The following is a 13,958-nucleotide window of genomic DNA, read 5'->3' as shown; positions in this document are numbered from 1 at the left end:
CGGTCATCAGTCCACTTTAGCCATCAGGATAATTTGCCTGTGCTATAACACGAAAAACGTCTCGTTGGGGTTACGCTAATGTGCCTCAATGTCCTATGCTCCTCAATGCTCTAGAAAAAGAAGTTTTGTTTTTATTCTAGTGACTCCACATTACACCAGCGCAGCGACACCCCCCAAAATTCTTGCAGAACCACGGCGACTGGATAAAAAAAGAACTAATTATAGGGTTTTACCTGCCAAAACCACTTTCTGATTATGAGGCACGCCGTAGTGGAGGACTCCGTAAATTTCGACCACCTGGGGATCTTTAACGTGCACCTCAATCTAAGTACACGGGTGTTTTCGCATTTCGCCCCCATCGAAATGTGTGGAGGACTCCGTAAATTTCGACCACCTGGGGATCTTTAACGTGCACCTCAATCTAAGTACACGGGTGTTTTCGCATTTCGCCCCCATCGAAATGTGGCCGCCATGACCGGGATTCGATCCCGCGACCTCGTGCTCAGCAGCCCAACACCATAGCCACTGAGCAACCACGGCGGGTTAAAAAAAAAAAAAGAAGGAAGATGGAAAAAGAAAGGGTGCGGTCTTCCGCGTAGGCAGGCTGCAGTGGGAGCGAACGTGACACCCATAGTTGCATTTTTGGCCGCTTGGCTTTCCCAATGGCGCTACCTGCCGGGGATGGGACGTGTCGGCGACGGCGTTCCAGGAGCGTTCCTCGCGTATCGTTGCCCTGGCTGTGGCAGCTCGCCCACAATCTTCCACGTCACGATTGAGTGCACTGCAAACCTCTTTCCTCCCTTGCCAACTCTCCTTTACCCCCTACGCAACAAAGAGCTGTGGGACGATGCCCTCCGCGACGGACCTCCCGAGGTACTCCGAGCTGTGATACAACGGGCTCGAAACATCGCCGGAATCATCTTAGGGACCCTGGACTGAGGGTTCCTTCCGCACTGCTCTCGCCATTCAAATATTACTAATAAAGATGTTTTACTGTCTCTCTCTCTCTCTCTCTATGCCGATTCCAGACAACAGTCCCCGGCTGGTGGCGCCGCGGCGGATGACAGCGTTTTCGATGCACGCGGCAGGCCGCAACTTTTTTCTTTTTTTTATCCAGTGGCCATGGCAGAACCCATCTCACACGCGCCTTTAATCGAACTAATAAAATGTTGTTTAATTAGCCATTATGAATTAGGTCCATTATTAGTGCACAAGGGTATAATAGTGACGGTATATCGAGCACTGACAATGAACACAGTAGGTCTAGCCCACATTTGTACATTGCATCACGTCGCGTGGCATTTTTTTTTCTTTTTTTGTATTTCGTGGCCATCTGCAGTAAGCGAAAGAAAACGAATACTGAATAGACAGAAAGTTGGAAACTGTTTTAACAGGACGTTTTGCAAACCACTCTACAACTTTCTAATTATAATTCATTGCCTAACTTCGTTTCTTCAGAAGCTGGTTAATTAATGTTGACTAATTACGCAATTAAGCAGAATACAAAAAAGCATCATAGTGTGACTTACTCCGTGCAACAGCCAGCAACATGCATATGGTCGCGTCAACTTAGAGTGAATCGGCATATTTTGAAACTCCGGCTAAAGTTACTCCGTGTATATGTACTTAAACTAGAGTGGTGCACGTGTGGCCAGGCTGCCGCCAGACTAACACGACCCAGCGCTGCTCAGCTTTCCTGGAAGTGTGGCGTAAACTGCGCTTCACGGCCACATAATTAAAAGGGTTTATATTACAGGGACTGTCTACCGCATTTCATGAGACCTCCTGTTTTGTAGGGCAATAGAAAGCGTACTATACGGATTATCTAACCTACGTGTTTCCTACAGATCGCTGTCTGTGTAGTCAATACAAGCCTTATCTACGAGGGTCAAGCAGGCACAATCTGACAAGAAATGCTTGCACTGTGTGCATGACATGCGCACGCAATAAAAGCCCAACGCATTTTAGACATCCCGAAAAAGACGGGGACCCTCCCACCTGCTCGCACCACTCCCTTCGTCTGAACAAAGGCAGCGCCACTTTTCAACACGCGATAACTAGAAATAAGAAGGAAATTACCCTCAGACGCAAGTGAAAGCTAGCAGAAGATCGTAAAATACAATTTCAGGCAATACATTATTACACTCAAGCAAATTTAAATAACCCTCTCTGCGCGGTTTCTGGGTTATGCGACATTATACAGATTGGTTGACACTGTTTCACCGCCAAGCGACTCAAAATGTCATCTTTGCACCACTTGCAGAGCCAAAATAAAGATATGGTTCCTTGTTTATGGGACACAAGCATGCTTGTTTCCGTCAGTGTGACACGCGATCTTCTTATTCCCCCCATAATTCAAAGTCATGTTCTGAGTGGTAGACAGTCCCTTTAATCTAAATATGCTTTATTCAAGCCATTTTGACATGAGCCGCTCAATCGCCGTGGCAGTTGAATACTATACTGTCAGATATTCGCGTTTATGTCAGACGAGGGAGCCACCAATCACGAATATGCGACAGTAGCGCCCTCTGCGAGAGGCGTGCCTAATGTGAAGTTCAGCAGACGACATTTTATTTATAACAAGTTTCCAATGACGGATATATGACTGGCGGATACAAAATAAAAATTACTGCAGAAATTTCCTTTAGTGGGACTTGTCAAACAGTGCGTAAGCATTCTTGCAGTCGCTCATATATATATATATATATATATATATATATATATATATATATATATATATATCCTAAGAAGCCAGAAAAACATTGACGCCAAGGACAACATAGGGGAAATTACTTGCACTTACTAAATGAATTAAAGAAATGACTAATTAACGGAAATGAAAGCGAATCCATCCACTTTCATTTCCATGAATTTGTTATTTCTGTAGTTCATTTAGTAAGTACACGTAATTTCCCCTATGTAATTTCGTGACTGTGTACATCGATCAAGTAAGGAAAAAGATTAAAATCAGACTGATCATACGTAGACATAGCATTGTTCGTATCTGCCCAGATGGACCTCTGTATGCTCAATTCTTACAAGTCGGCAAACGAATGCGTAGATCAAAATTCCAGAACTCGTCTCTTTATAGTGCCGGAAAGAGCGAGAGTCCCCCTGCGCTTGCTTTACTGCGAAAAGTCTCACTGATGCGTTCGCCGCTTGTCACGTAAAAGAACAAAAAATGTTATCTCTGCTCACGTCACGAGAAAATAATGGGTGTTCCATGCAGACGGCCGGTCTCCCGCGCAGAAACGCATCAAATTAAGTGCGTAAATTACATGCGAGACACGCGTGTTTTAATAACTTACTCAGCATATCCCGTAAACTCTGCTTAACACAATAAGGTTTCACTCGCCGCGGCTCACAGGCAGGCGTTCCGAGCCTGCTTACGTTACTTATGATAGCTTACGTGGTTTGCTGCATAATAGCCTATTCTTACGACGTCGCCACAAACGTGCGCAATTCCTACGTGCGCAAATTTCCCACCGCTTATGCGCACTTCCTTCAACTCGCATTCATTTCTCTCGCTCCTAGTGTCGCAGCTCTGTAATCTTCATCAACGTGGACTGGAGTGTAATCCGTTGCATTATCTTGCAGCGCCCAGAAGGACAGCGCGCCATAAAAAGAATGAAGCGCTCAGCATATGCGCCGTACAAAGGACACTACACTAGAGAGATGATGCAAAATGAAAGGTCTGGTGCACCGTGGTCTGGTACCTATATAGAGCTATATTAAGTAAGTATTGGGAGCCTTAAAGGAGTATACTGACATGACATCTCCGACTTTTCATTTTTATGCGTAAAGTGTAGAAAGAACTCAGACACGCATGCACACACATACACGCACGGACACGCAAACGCAGACTCGCGTATATTCGAAGCACATGGAAACTAACTATGGAGAACCAGCGCTGAAACTTCGCGTGCCGACAGCAGCGCCGTAACACAGGATAGCGAGAGGAGGGAACAGTCTTCAGTAGCACATGCTCCAATATTTCGCGTCAGGAAATTGGCAGCTCACGTTATTAAGGCATATGTGTCCAGTTTCTGAAATGACTGGAGACCGGCGTGCCATTATATGCACAGGAGTGCTTGCACCGCTCGCAACGCGCATGGCCACGAACGAACTTGGCTGGACGCATAGGGTTGCATTAACAAGCGTTGATAAAGGCGCTCGTATGTTATCGTTAAAAACGCCGCGACATCTTTTGCGGTCTCAGTATACCGGATGGCCGCAGGATGCTTTAGTTTAGCGCACTCGAACTGTTGTAGCACCTCGTGGCCATCGCTGGTTCCCAGGTGTCCCACTTCCACGTGACCACATTATGCGTCATGACGACAGAACACGTGTCGACAATGCACGGCAATGTACCTCACGGTAAACGAAACCGAACGTGTTCCTATAATTATTTAGGCCGTTCTGAGGCCTGTCAGCATTCCTTCTTCTGGGGCTTCGGCATCCAGGACTCTCATTTAATGCACGAAATGAAGAGCTGAAACTGCCATGTGAGTACTGCTTTGATACTCAGTGTTATTGCAGGCATAAAAATGTATACGTGAACGAAAGTATGCGAAGTAAATAAGGCTATATGGTAAAGTAAAAAAAAAGAGAATATAGAGTCAGTCCTGTAAAGCCTCGCGGACAGAAACACAAGAACATGCAGTACCTTTTCTTCTTTAATTACTTTTATGTTGCTTTATCTTTACCGTGATGACATGGAATTCAATTTTTTGAACGGATTACATGCAGGGACACGTGGAAAGCCACCGCTGCAAGAAATCTATTTCACGTTTCCGCGAAACAGGTGCCCGGGTGCCCTGCAAGGTCCCACAACCACCGAAATATGAAATACGGCAGTCTGTGGCCACAATGCCGTGTGAGAAAACATCAGCTGGGACAGTACTTGCGCAGTACTTTGTTTTATGTGTTATTCCTCGAAACTGCAGTACTAGCTAGTCTAATTCGTAGCACGGGCTTGCCCTGCTTATACTTGCTGGTCTATATTTTGTGGGATGCCTCTAAATACAGTTAAAACTCGACCTAACGAAACCACATTTTACGAAGTTCAAATTTACATTCCCCGGCAGGTACCCGTAGGGTTCAAATATTATCATCAACCCTAATTAACGAAATAAACTTGGCCGAACTATAGATTTAGCAATGTTTTTCCTGAAATAAGTGAGTAAAGAAAGCGGTGATTTGACACACACGTGTTCTTCGAGCGTGGGCTCTAAAGCTATCGCGTTATAATATCTAGGCGCCATGGTCACATCCTTAGCCTTATTTTGACGAGGCTGCACGCCGCGCCCACGCATGGAATAGCCGACTCAACGCCGCCTCGGTAGAGGCGGCGGTGGCAATTGCTTTCGTTATTTCATGGTTTAGGTGACACATGGCTGGATTAGCGGCAAATGCAATCCCGCGGTGGTCTTTGCGTGTCGATAAGTTATAATTTTAGGTTTCGAAGTGCCGAAAAATTTCTTTCTCACTTTTACGAACTTCCCGATTTAACGCAATAATTCGAGCGTGGTTATCACTTCGTTCAATCGGGTTTCAACTATAGCTGTTAATTAAAAGGGGAATCGGAACATTTCTGTTATTTCTATCCTGGCGGCCACTACCGCAGATGCCGTAATGCCGAAGAAATGGTCTTTTAACTAAGGGCATGTGACCTTTCGACGTTTGTATCGAAAACGTCGCGATGCTCGTCTTTTTATAATTTCAGATTATATGGCACTGTCCGATTATAAGCATGATGACATGGGGGCAATGCTCTTTTTACTGAAACACTTGGATGGAGAGACAGTCTATACCTAATCGGTTCGTAAGCGCCACTGGAAGTATGCTAGTCACGCACAATATGAAGGTTAAGCGGTTAGAGCGCGAGCGCTGTCAGTGATATCGCGGGGCTTGGTTGAACGGATGGATGGCTATTGGCGTCGCCTTTGAAACGGGGAAGGGGGGGGGGGGTTGCGCCACCGAGCTCTCTTTCTTATTATGCGTTGCATATTGCAATCACTCAGTTCAGTCCTTGGGCGCGGCCGGGCAGCCACCATTTAACCACGTGACGTGACGTCACGACAGCCGGAGGAAATGTTAGGCCCCAACTCGCGCGCGGCCGCAGCCACCACCTGACTCCCGCTCCTCCCGCTAGGGGTGCTGCGCCGGCGCGTGACGTCACGGAGGAAAAGCAGGGCCCCAACTGGCGCGGTCGCGCGCGGCCGCATATTGCGCGGCCGCGCAATATGCAACGCATTCTTGGCTTAACCAAGCCTGGCCATTTTTATGCCTGATGTTTTACCTAAATTATCTTTTTGCCGACGAAAATTCCCAGCATCGAACTTTCTGGTCCCTTATCGGGAACGTTGTTTTTGTACGCTTCCGTTGCTTGTGGCCTCCATACTTTTGCGACACCGAAGCGCCCATCGCATTTTGCTAATATTTGTTGTGGACAAATTTACTTTCTCCCTGCTATTCCTGAATCCAACGGCTTCAAGAAGGCCAGCGGAGCCTAAACTGACAGCCGAGGAGATATTTTCACATTTTCATGAAATATGTTCTATCGTTCCTCTAGCTTTACCGCAGCAAGCACATGCTTCTTCTTCCTTGGTGTACCTCGCTTTATAGCTGCGTGTTCTAAGGCATCCTGATCGCGCTTCGGAAAGTATAGAGCTTCCCTTCGAGTTTGTCTGGTTTTTCTTCACCCACATCGTAAACTGTTCTTTTCATGATTTGGTTTTATTGCGATAGCAATTATATGGACACTCCGAGCGCATTTCTGCCATCGGCATCACCGCGAGGTTCTGTATAAAGTCCAAGGGTGATAAAACCATCACCGCACGCCGAATGCTTTTTGCGCAAGTGAAAGCTTGTGAGGGTGAATGCGGTTCAATCTCGCGTGCGCGAGCGAGGAATGCGGCCTGTATACGTGCCCTCTCCTGCCACGCGCGAGGCAGGGGTTCAGGCGAGGGAGGAGGGGCGTTCTTCTCCGTCGGCTGCTAGGGTGCCTCGACGTCCTCCTCGCCCGCCACTCCGTACAGAGTGGAGACTACCGCGGCGTCCACTACGGCGTTGGCTACGCGACTCGCGGGCGCTGTAGGGACGCGTTGCCGACGCTCGTGCGTCTTGAACGTCATTTGCGATGTGGCTGAAGTGCGCGCCCGAGCGGGCCTCATCTTCAAAGCGATCTGCGATGTTTGCAGAGTGTGCGTAGTGCCAGTAGCTTCGTATGCACTGTGCTTTCGACGTTTAGTTCGCGTTGAAGCGAGAGATGCAGGTCAATTCGCTTGCTGCTGCTGCGGTTCCTCGCTCCAGAATTTTGACAACGAGCTTCCGCCCTCGTCGAGCGAGACGTGTTCATTTTTACTTGTGCGCGCATGACACCGTGCTAGTTAATTTAGTTAAAACACGTTGGGGGGCTAGTTGGTTTGAATCCATGATAGAATGTGTAAGCGTGACTGAACAAGGACGTAGAAAGGGGCGGACACACAAAAACCAGCGCTATCTCTGTCTATTTCTTCCTACGTCCTAGTTTAGTCACGCTTACACGTTCTGTCATAGTTAATTTAATTAGTATGCGAATGTTTACTACGGCCACTAAATCTACTATCCTTAGTTCGTACAGCTATCCATTAATTTGCTGTCGCAATCGGTGCTTCGCCTTTCGGGCGAAAGTGCGAGTTTTTTACCTCTTAGGCAGTTACTGATAGCCGGTTTATTTTCCATTGCCGGCACCCAGAAGATAGTCACAGCGTCTCTGACTTCGCGTTTCACGTTCTTTGCTGCCATGTTGCTTACAATACCGGCCGCATACTTGCTGGTATGTTTCCCAGTTATTTTCCTCTATTGTCTGTCAATATTTTTTCGCCGCCTTGTAAGCGCCCTCCGACGGAACAGTTACTGAAACGGCTGACGTTTGAGCTTTGATAATAACATACTATAGCTTTGATCTTCTTATCGCGCGTGATTTAAATATACGAACATTTCCTAATTTATGCGAGTACGTACTGCTGCTTCGAAATATATACACGGAAAACATGCGTAAATGGCGGACGAACTTGAACAGCCTCACTTGACGCCATGACCGCCGAGCGTGTTATCAAGCGGTTATTTCGTAAGCCCACAAGTTCGCCCAATAAATTTCAACACTCGCACCCCAATGATTGCGCTCATTTCCACGCGCCATTATTCTGGCGCCACGTCGATATGTATACCCGAGTCTCTCGCGCGCCTTCAAACTAAAATTGTTTCCAGAAGTTCCCCTAACTGGGAACGCTGAGTCTGCGCCGACATCATTCTATGCACGTATAAAGCGACATAATCCATAAATAGAAGAGTAAACCACAACGTTGCACTCGGTCCGCAGGTTTTGCGCCGAGGAGTGGCGGTGCACAACACGAGGTGGCGCGCAGCATTGTGCGTTCAGTTCTCCAGCCACGCGTTGTGGCGCAGGTCCACAGTGGGTCGGACGCGGAAACCGTCGATATAGAGATGCCATGAGAGCGATTACAGCGCTCCCTCGCCTCACACCAATTCCTATTGTGCAACAAGACTCTCGCCTTTACTCCATTTCAGAGCTGGCGACACAACGTGAACAAAGCAGGGTAATGAAGGAATGCCGCAATGCTGAGGTAGGTAGCGCCACTTAAGTATCATTTCTCTGGACGACACTAATTACGCCGAAAGACGACCTTCTCCCGTGGTGGTGTACATGTATCGGTCGCCACAAACAAAACTACGAGGCTCCCCCGACATGAGCATCGAGTTACCCATAGTGAGACCGCTGTTCCTGATGGTCACATGTGTCGTACATATATAGATGCGACGGCTTCCTCCAGAGAAGGACGAGTATAGTCAGCGTGAGTCCATAATTCACGCCGCGATTGGACCTTCTCTTCCCTACGAGACAGCAAGGCCCGACCCGCTACTACTTGAATTGTAAGCCATACCCGATGCCGTCAAGGCAATTAGTACATTACCCAACATCAGGAGAGTGCAAATTTACACTAACTCTTTTAATGAAGTGAAACATTTTAGGCAAGTAACAAGAACCGTACAAATCTGTCAAGAGATTCACAGACTTCACAAGTCCTCACACCTTACTATTTAGGTGCGAGGTCAACGACATGACAGTGCGCTTCAACGACATGGCAGAGCAACTAGCTCGATCCCCTGCCCCATGTGAGACACATTTGTCCCTTCCGCTGGATCCCCAGGCTCTCCAAGAAACTTTGAAATCTAGTTTCTGACGGAACCCACGCGACTTGATTTCTTCGTGTGTCTGCTTTCTTCTCTTTAAAGGGGCACTAAAGGCAAATACTAAGTCAAGCTAAAGTAATAGATTAGTGCTCGAGAATCTCTAAGGGGCGAATATTATCGCGAACAGAGCTTTAATAATAGAGAAATCGAGGTAAATGCAGGACATGATTAGAGACTCCCCCGGGACATTCAAGCACTTTCCCGATGACGAAAGCACTCCTCAGTTAAATTCTGCCACTAGCACTCAACTACTCTTTGCAAAAAACATCCTCATATTGTATTATAATATGAAATAAACTGCTATTTGTCCAATTTCATTTCATGTTTAGAAAAAACAACTAATTGAAATTACCGTTGACAACGACACGGGCGGTCGAAGAGTTTCGTTTTCCGTCGAGTGTGCGCCGCCCACGCTTTCGCGTTTCAGTACTTTCCTGATCGCGTAGTGCTGCGCTGGTTTTGCTGGTTTGCGAAACTCGCACAAACTGCAAGTAGCAGAGAATTCAACTTCTATGTGATGTCGCGGGTGCCCGAACGGTCTACGCCAGTTGACCAAAAAGCTGCTGCAGCCGCGCGAATCCGCCGCTCTGTCTTGGCTCGGTGCCGCCGTCTGTCGGGCGCCGTTCTACACACCTTATATCACATTACATGGGAATGCGTTCAGAATCAACAATTCCTTCAAATAAAAGATCCGAGTGCGGAGCAGTGGGAGAGGGTGCTCTCCAGCAGCGACCCGAAAGTCCAGCATGGACTAGTAAGGCATGCTCGCCGAGTAGCCACCCTCAGCGGTGCCCTGGAATAGGGGCGTCGACCCTGCGCAGATGGGGAAGAACACCGTGAAGATGGCCAACCTCATCTGCCACCGCTAATTTCTACCCAATTAGAGCAAATAAAGTTTTTCCTCCTCCTCCTCCTCTACACACCGAAGGAAGAAAAGGTTGGTGATGGCGTATGCAACGTCACCATTTCCCCGGTTGGGTGGCGGGAGATTTGAATTTCGGAAAAGGTATTCGGACCCTTCAGATGCAATTTTCTCGTAGACTAAGTCTTTTCTTGAAAGGAAACAAGCATTGCGAGGTTTTTGGAAATGTATTTAGACAGTCCACGTCGACTTAGTGTTTGCCTTTAGTGTCCCTTTAACCTTACCCAGGCGCAGGAAGTATCTCTTCGGATGCTTCGGGCTGGAGTGGCCCTCACACCATGGGTCACCTGTGCTCTGAAATCGACAAATGGCGACCAAGGACAGTTGCCCAAGTGCTCGGCTTCTGTGACGACGACAGATGCTCGACAGCTGCTTTGCATGTGTTCTGGAATGCGGGCGACCATACTTACTAATTTAAGAGAAGCTGCACTTAAGTCGAATCTACCTGAAAACTACAACTGTTGGGTGATGGACAAGTTTGCAGAGACACTGCTGAAGTTCTTGCACGATGCGAAGTTTGACGCTTTTATTAAAATATTTTTTTGCTCCTTATGCCTTGCGGCAAATCCTCCCGAATTAAAATAAATAAATAAATAAATAAATAAATAAATAAATAAATAAATAAATAAATAAATAAATAAATAAATAACGAAAGAGCAAACTTGCCGCGCACTGCATTTGTGTGCACTTCTTGCAAACTACCATACATACGGATTGTAATACCCTGGTATGTTAAAATAGATTTAAGTAGGTGTTATCAGACTTCCTGGTTTTGGGGAGCCACCCCCCCCCCCCCCGCTTCCGTTCCCCACCGATGTACTTATCCACTGCCTCGCAATGACTGTGGTGATACGTGAATCTTTCTCGCGAACACTATAGAAATGCGGAAGTGCTGGTTTCAGTTGGTAAATTCTAACTCTAATGTAAATATCCAGCTAAGGGAGGATAGAGTTGGACTGTTTCCAGCCGCTCGTGTAACCCTAAAATACCGCTCGCCAATCCCTGCGTTCCGCAGAACTCGGTTTGCATACCTCTTAAATAGAACAAGAGATAAAGAAAGAAAAGTGCAATGTATTTTCTTCTTCGTTACGGCAAGAGACCCTAAAACAATTTTACCGGTTGTGTAGAAATGCAGTGAGTTGGCAGATCAGGTCCATCTGATCATCAAGAGACAGATCATCAAGCGTTATAACTAAAACGTGTTTTTATTATTGAGTTTTAAATATCTGCACCACTAGTGATCGCAGTGGCGGCGCTCCTCGCATTTTTAGCCGTCTCTGCCCACTATACGTATCCATCACGTAGATCGGGTCGGCGATGTCACTAGGACGAGCGATCCGATTGGCTCACTACTTGACGTCATCTGAAATGCTTGAATCGTGTCGCTACGTTAAGCTTATATTTAATAGCACGGGTATGCATAGGGATTTACGTGCGCTTAAAAATAAGTACACGAATGGTATACAAGTCGACTTTTCGTCAAACCAAGTCAATGGCTCAATTCCACTTCAGGATGCGGATGTCACATGAAACTAAGTGCAGCGGTGTCGTCTTCGGAGGGGGGGGGGCAGGAACATGAATTGTACCAGCGCTGTATTACGCTTGTCTTGCACTGCTGGTGTGTGCAGGGAGTAAACTGCAGTGACTGCACGCTGCAGGAGGCGCGAGCGCTGCTCAGCTATAGCACCACCCACAGCTGTGAAGTAAGACAGCGGCAACCGCAGGTTCTGCATCTGTCAGAGATGTAAGTTATGTGTATAATTTTGCCTAAAACGATAGAGGAAAGATATCTTAAGAAGCCGAGATCCAGGAAAAGGAAAGAGGAGAAAAATTTTGCGTAGGTAATTCAACCTGCCTTACAATGTGTCAGAACGTCCGTCCAGCGCCTGGTCCGTCAGAAAGCCACCGTCTTGAGTTGGACTTCAGCGTAGTTCTCTTTTCTTTCTTTATTGTCTTTTTTGCACAAATAAAATAGTATAATCAGAATTGAATCGTTCAAACAATGAGATTTTAGCCAAGCTTAGGCTGAGTACTAAAAGGGCTTCACGTTTGTGAGGTCATTCAAAGAAGCCAACAAATCTGGCTTGTCCACCTAGAGGTTGTATATATGCACTTCTCTGCGGTACATAGATTCAGGTGCACGTTAAAGAACCCAAGGCAGTCCAAATTTCCGGAGTCCCCCAGATGTGGCTCGCAATCAGATCGTGGTTGTGAGACGTAAAACCCAATATCTTTTTTTAGTGTAGCTAGGAGACTGTCTATAGCGTTCATAATTTTTGCCGCCTGGCGGCGCCACTAGCGTGCTTAAACCAGACAGTAGCAGTTGTACGGCTCGAGATAACTTGAGATTCCTTGAGATATAAGAACTATGTTCATAAGAGGTAATCTTAGGTACGACAATTATTGCGTTGATTTGATGTTTATGTCTCTCAAACGAAAGGGGAAGCCAAGGCAAAAGGCGGTAGGCCTGACTGGGCCTTGGCTCCCTGTTAAAGACAACTCTTTATCTTAGTTATCAGTTACGTAGTTATCTGTTACAAAGAACTCTTTTAACTGCGAGGAGAAACGGAAAGCGGGCGCTTGTGTGCGTCGTTTCCCCAATGCGTGTAAGTTTATGCGCTCGTGTCCCTTCTGAATGTGGATCGGAATGTAAAATGCGCGTTTCTTCCTCATTTGGTTTTCTTCTTCTCGAGCCTTAGTCCAAATTGTGCATTTTATATGTATGTTTCGGGCTTTACACGAGAGGGACCCTTACCCAATCAAATACGATATCATTTAACGAGTTGACTATGTCGCCAGAAGGGCGCAGAAAAGTCCCCCCCCGCCCCTCGAAGATGAAAAAAATCAAGTACTCGCAGAAATTAAATCGCCTGCAGTTCATTTCTCGTAATTACATTTCTGGGGCGGTTATTTGTGCAACTGTGGTTGTACCCGTGGATGAAGGCAATATGATCGTACCTTAGTTAAACCAGTTGCGTCCTGTAAACGCGAACTCAAATTTCCCGCAACTTCTTTGCGCAGTACATGTAGCGCCGCTCCACGTCAAAGGAACGAACCAAGACCTTGTCGGTGTTGCGATTAGCTATGTGGTGGCGCTAGCGCATGCCGCATCACCTCATTATTTCAGTGTCGCGGCAGTCCATACAATCGCTAAATTCGCAATCTACTATGCTGGCGACGAGTTTACACTAAAGAAAGCGTGAACACATCAAGCGAAACCTGCTCTATTTGCAGCAAGGAAAAAACGGTTAAAGCTACAATATACCCAATACAAGATGTAAGCGCCCCACTCCCGTTCCGACTCGGTGGCGCAACGGTAGCGCGTCTGACTCCAGATCAGAAGGTTGCGTGTTCGAATCACGTCCGGGTCACAGTTTTTTTCAAACTTTTTAGTTTCATATTGTTGTTGAGGTTTTAATCGTGGTCATGTATATTCTGTCTCGCCTTCTTGTGGGGCGCTATACAGAGCTAGCCATGGGCACAATGTTCTGAAGCGCGTTAAGGCGATGCTGATACCGTCAGGCGCTAAGACGTTCTTTTTTGAATTGCACTCCGGAACGCTGTCTGTCAAACCGTGGCTGGCTGAAAGAGGTTTCTTTGTTCCTTGGGGCACTCATTGTACAATTTGCAGGCAGGAGGAGACAATTGAACATGTTTTTCTGCGTTGTTGAGATGCCGTTTTCCTCTGGGATGTGCTCCAGCGCATAATCAAAAAGGATTTCCCCCTAGATGCGTATGGGATTCGCTACTTGCCAATAGAAAGTGATGATGGTACCCC

At 46.8% G+C, this 13,958-nt stretch overlaps 1 non-coding gene across 1 annotated transcript; it reads left to right on the top strand.

Moving 5' to 3' along the window:
- Window positions 1-13,479: 13,479 nt before the first annotated feature.
- On the top strand, window positions 13,480-13,551 carry TRNAW-CCA (transfer RNA tryptophan (anticodon CCA)). The gene has a single exon. It is a non-coding gene; the product is annotated as a tRNA-Trp (tRNA).
- Window positions 13,552-13,958: the final 407 nt, after the last annotated feature.

This window comes from Dermacentor albipictus, chromosome 5, assembly GCF_038994185.2.
Source record: "Dermacentor albipictus isolate Rhodes 1998 colony chromosome 5, USDA_Dalb.pri_finalv2, whole genome shotgun sequence".
Classification (NCBI taxonomy): Eukaryota; Metazoa; Arthropoda; class Arachnida; order Ixodida; family Ixodidae; genus Dermacentor; species Dermacentor albipictus.
The sequence above is the reverse complement of the archived record's forward strand: the minus strand, read 5'-3'. Positions and strand labels throughout refer to the sequence as shown.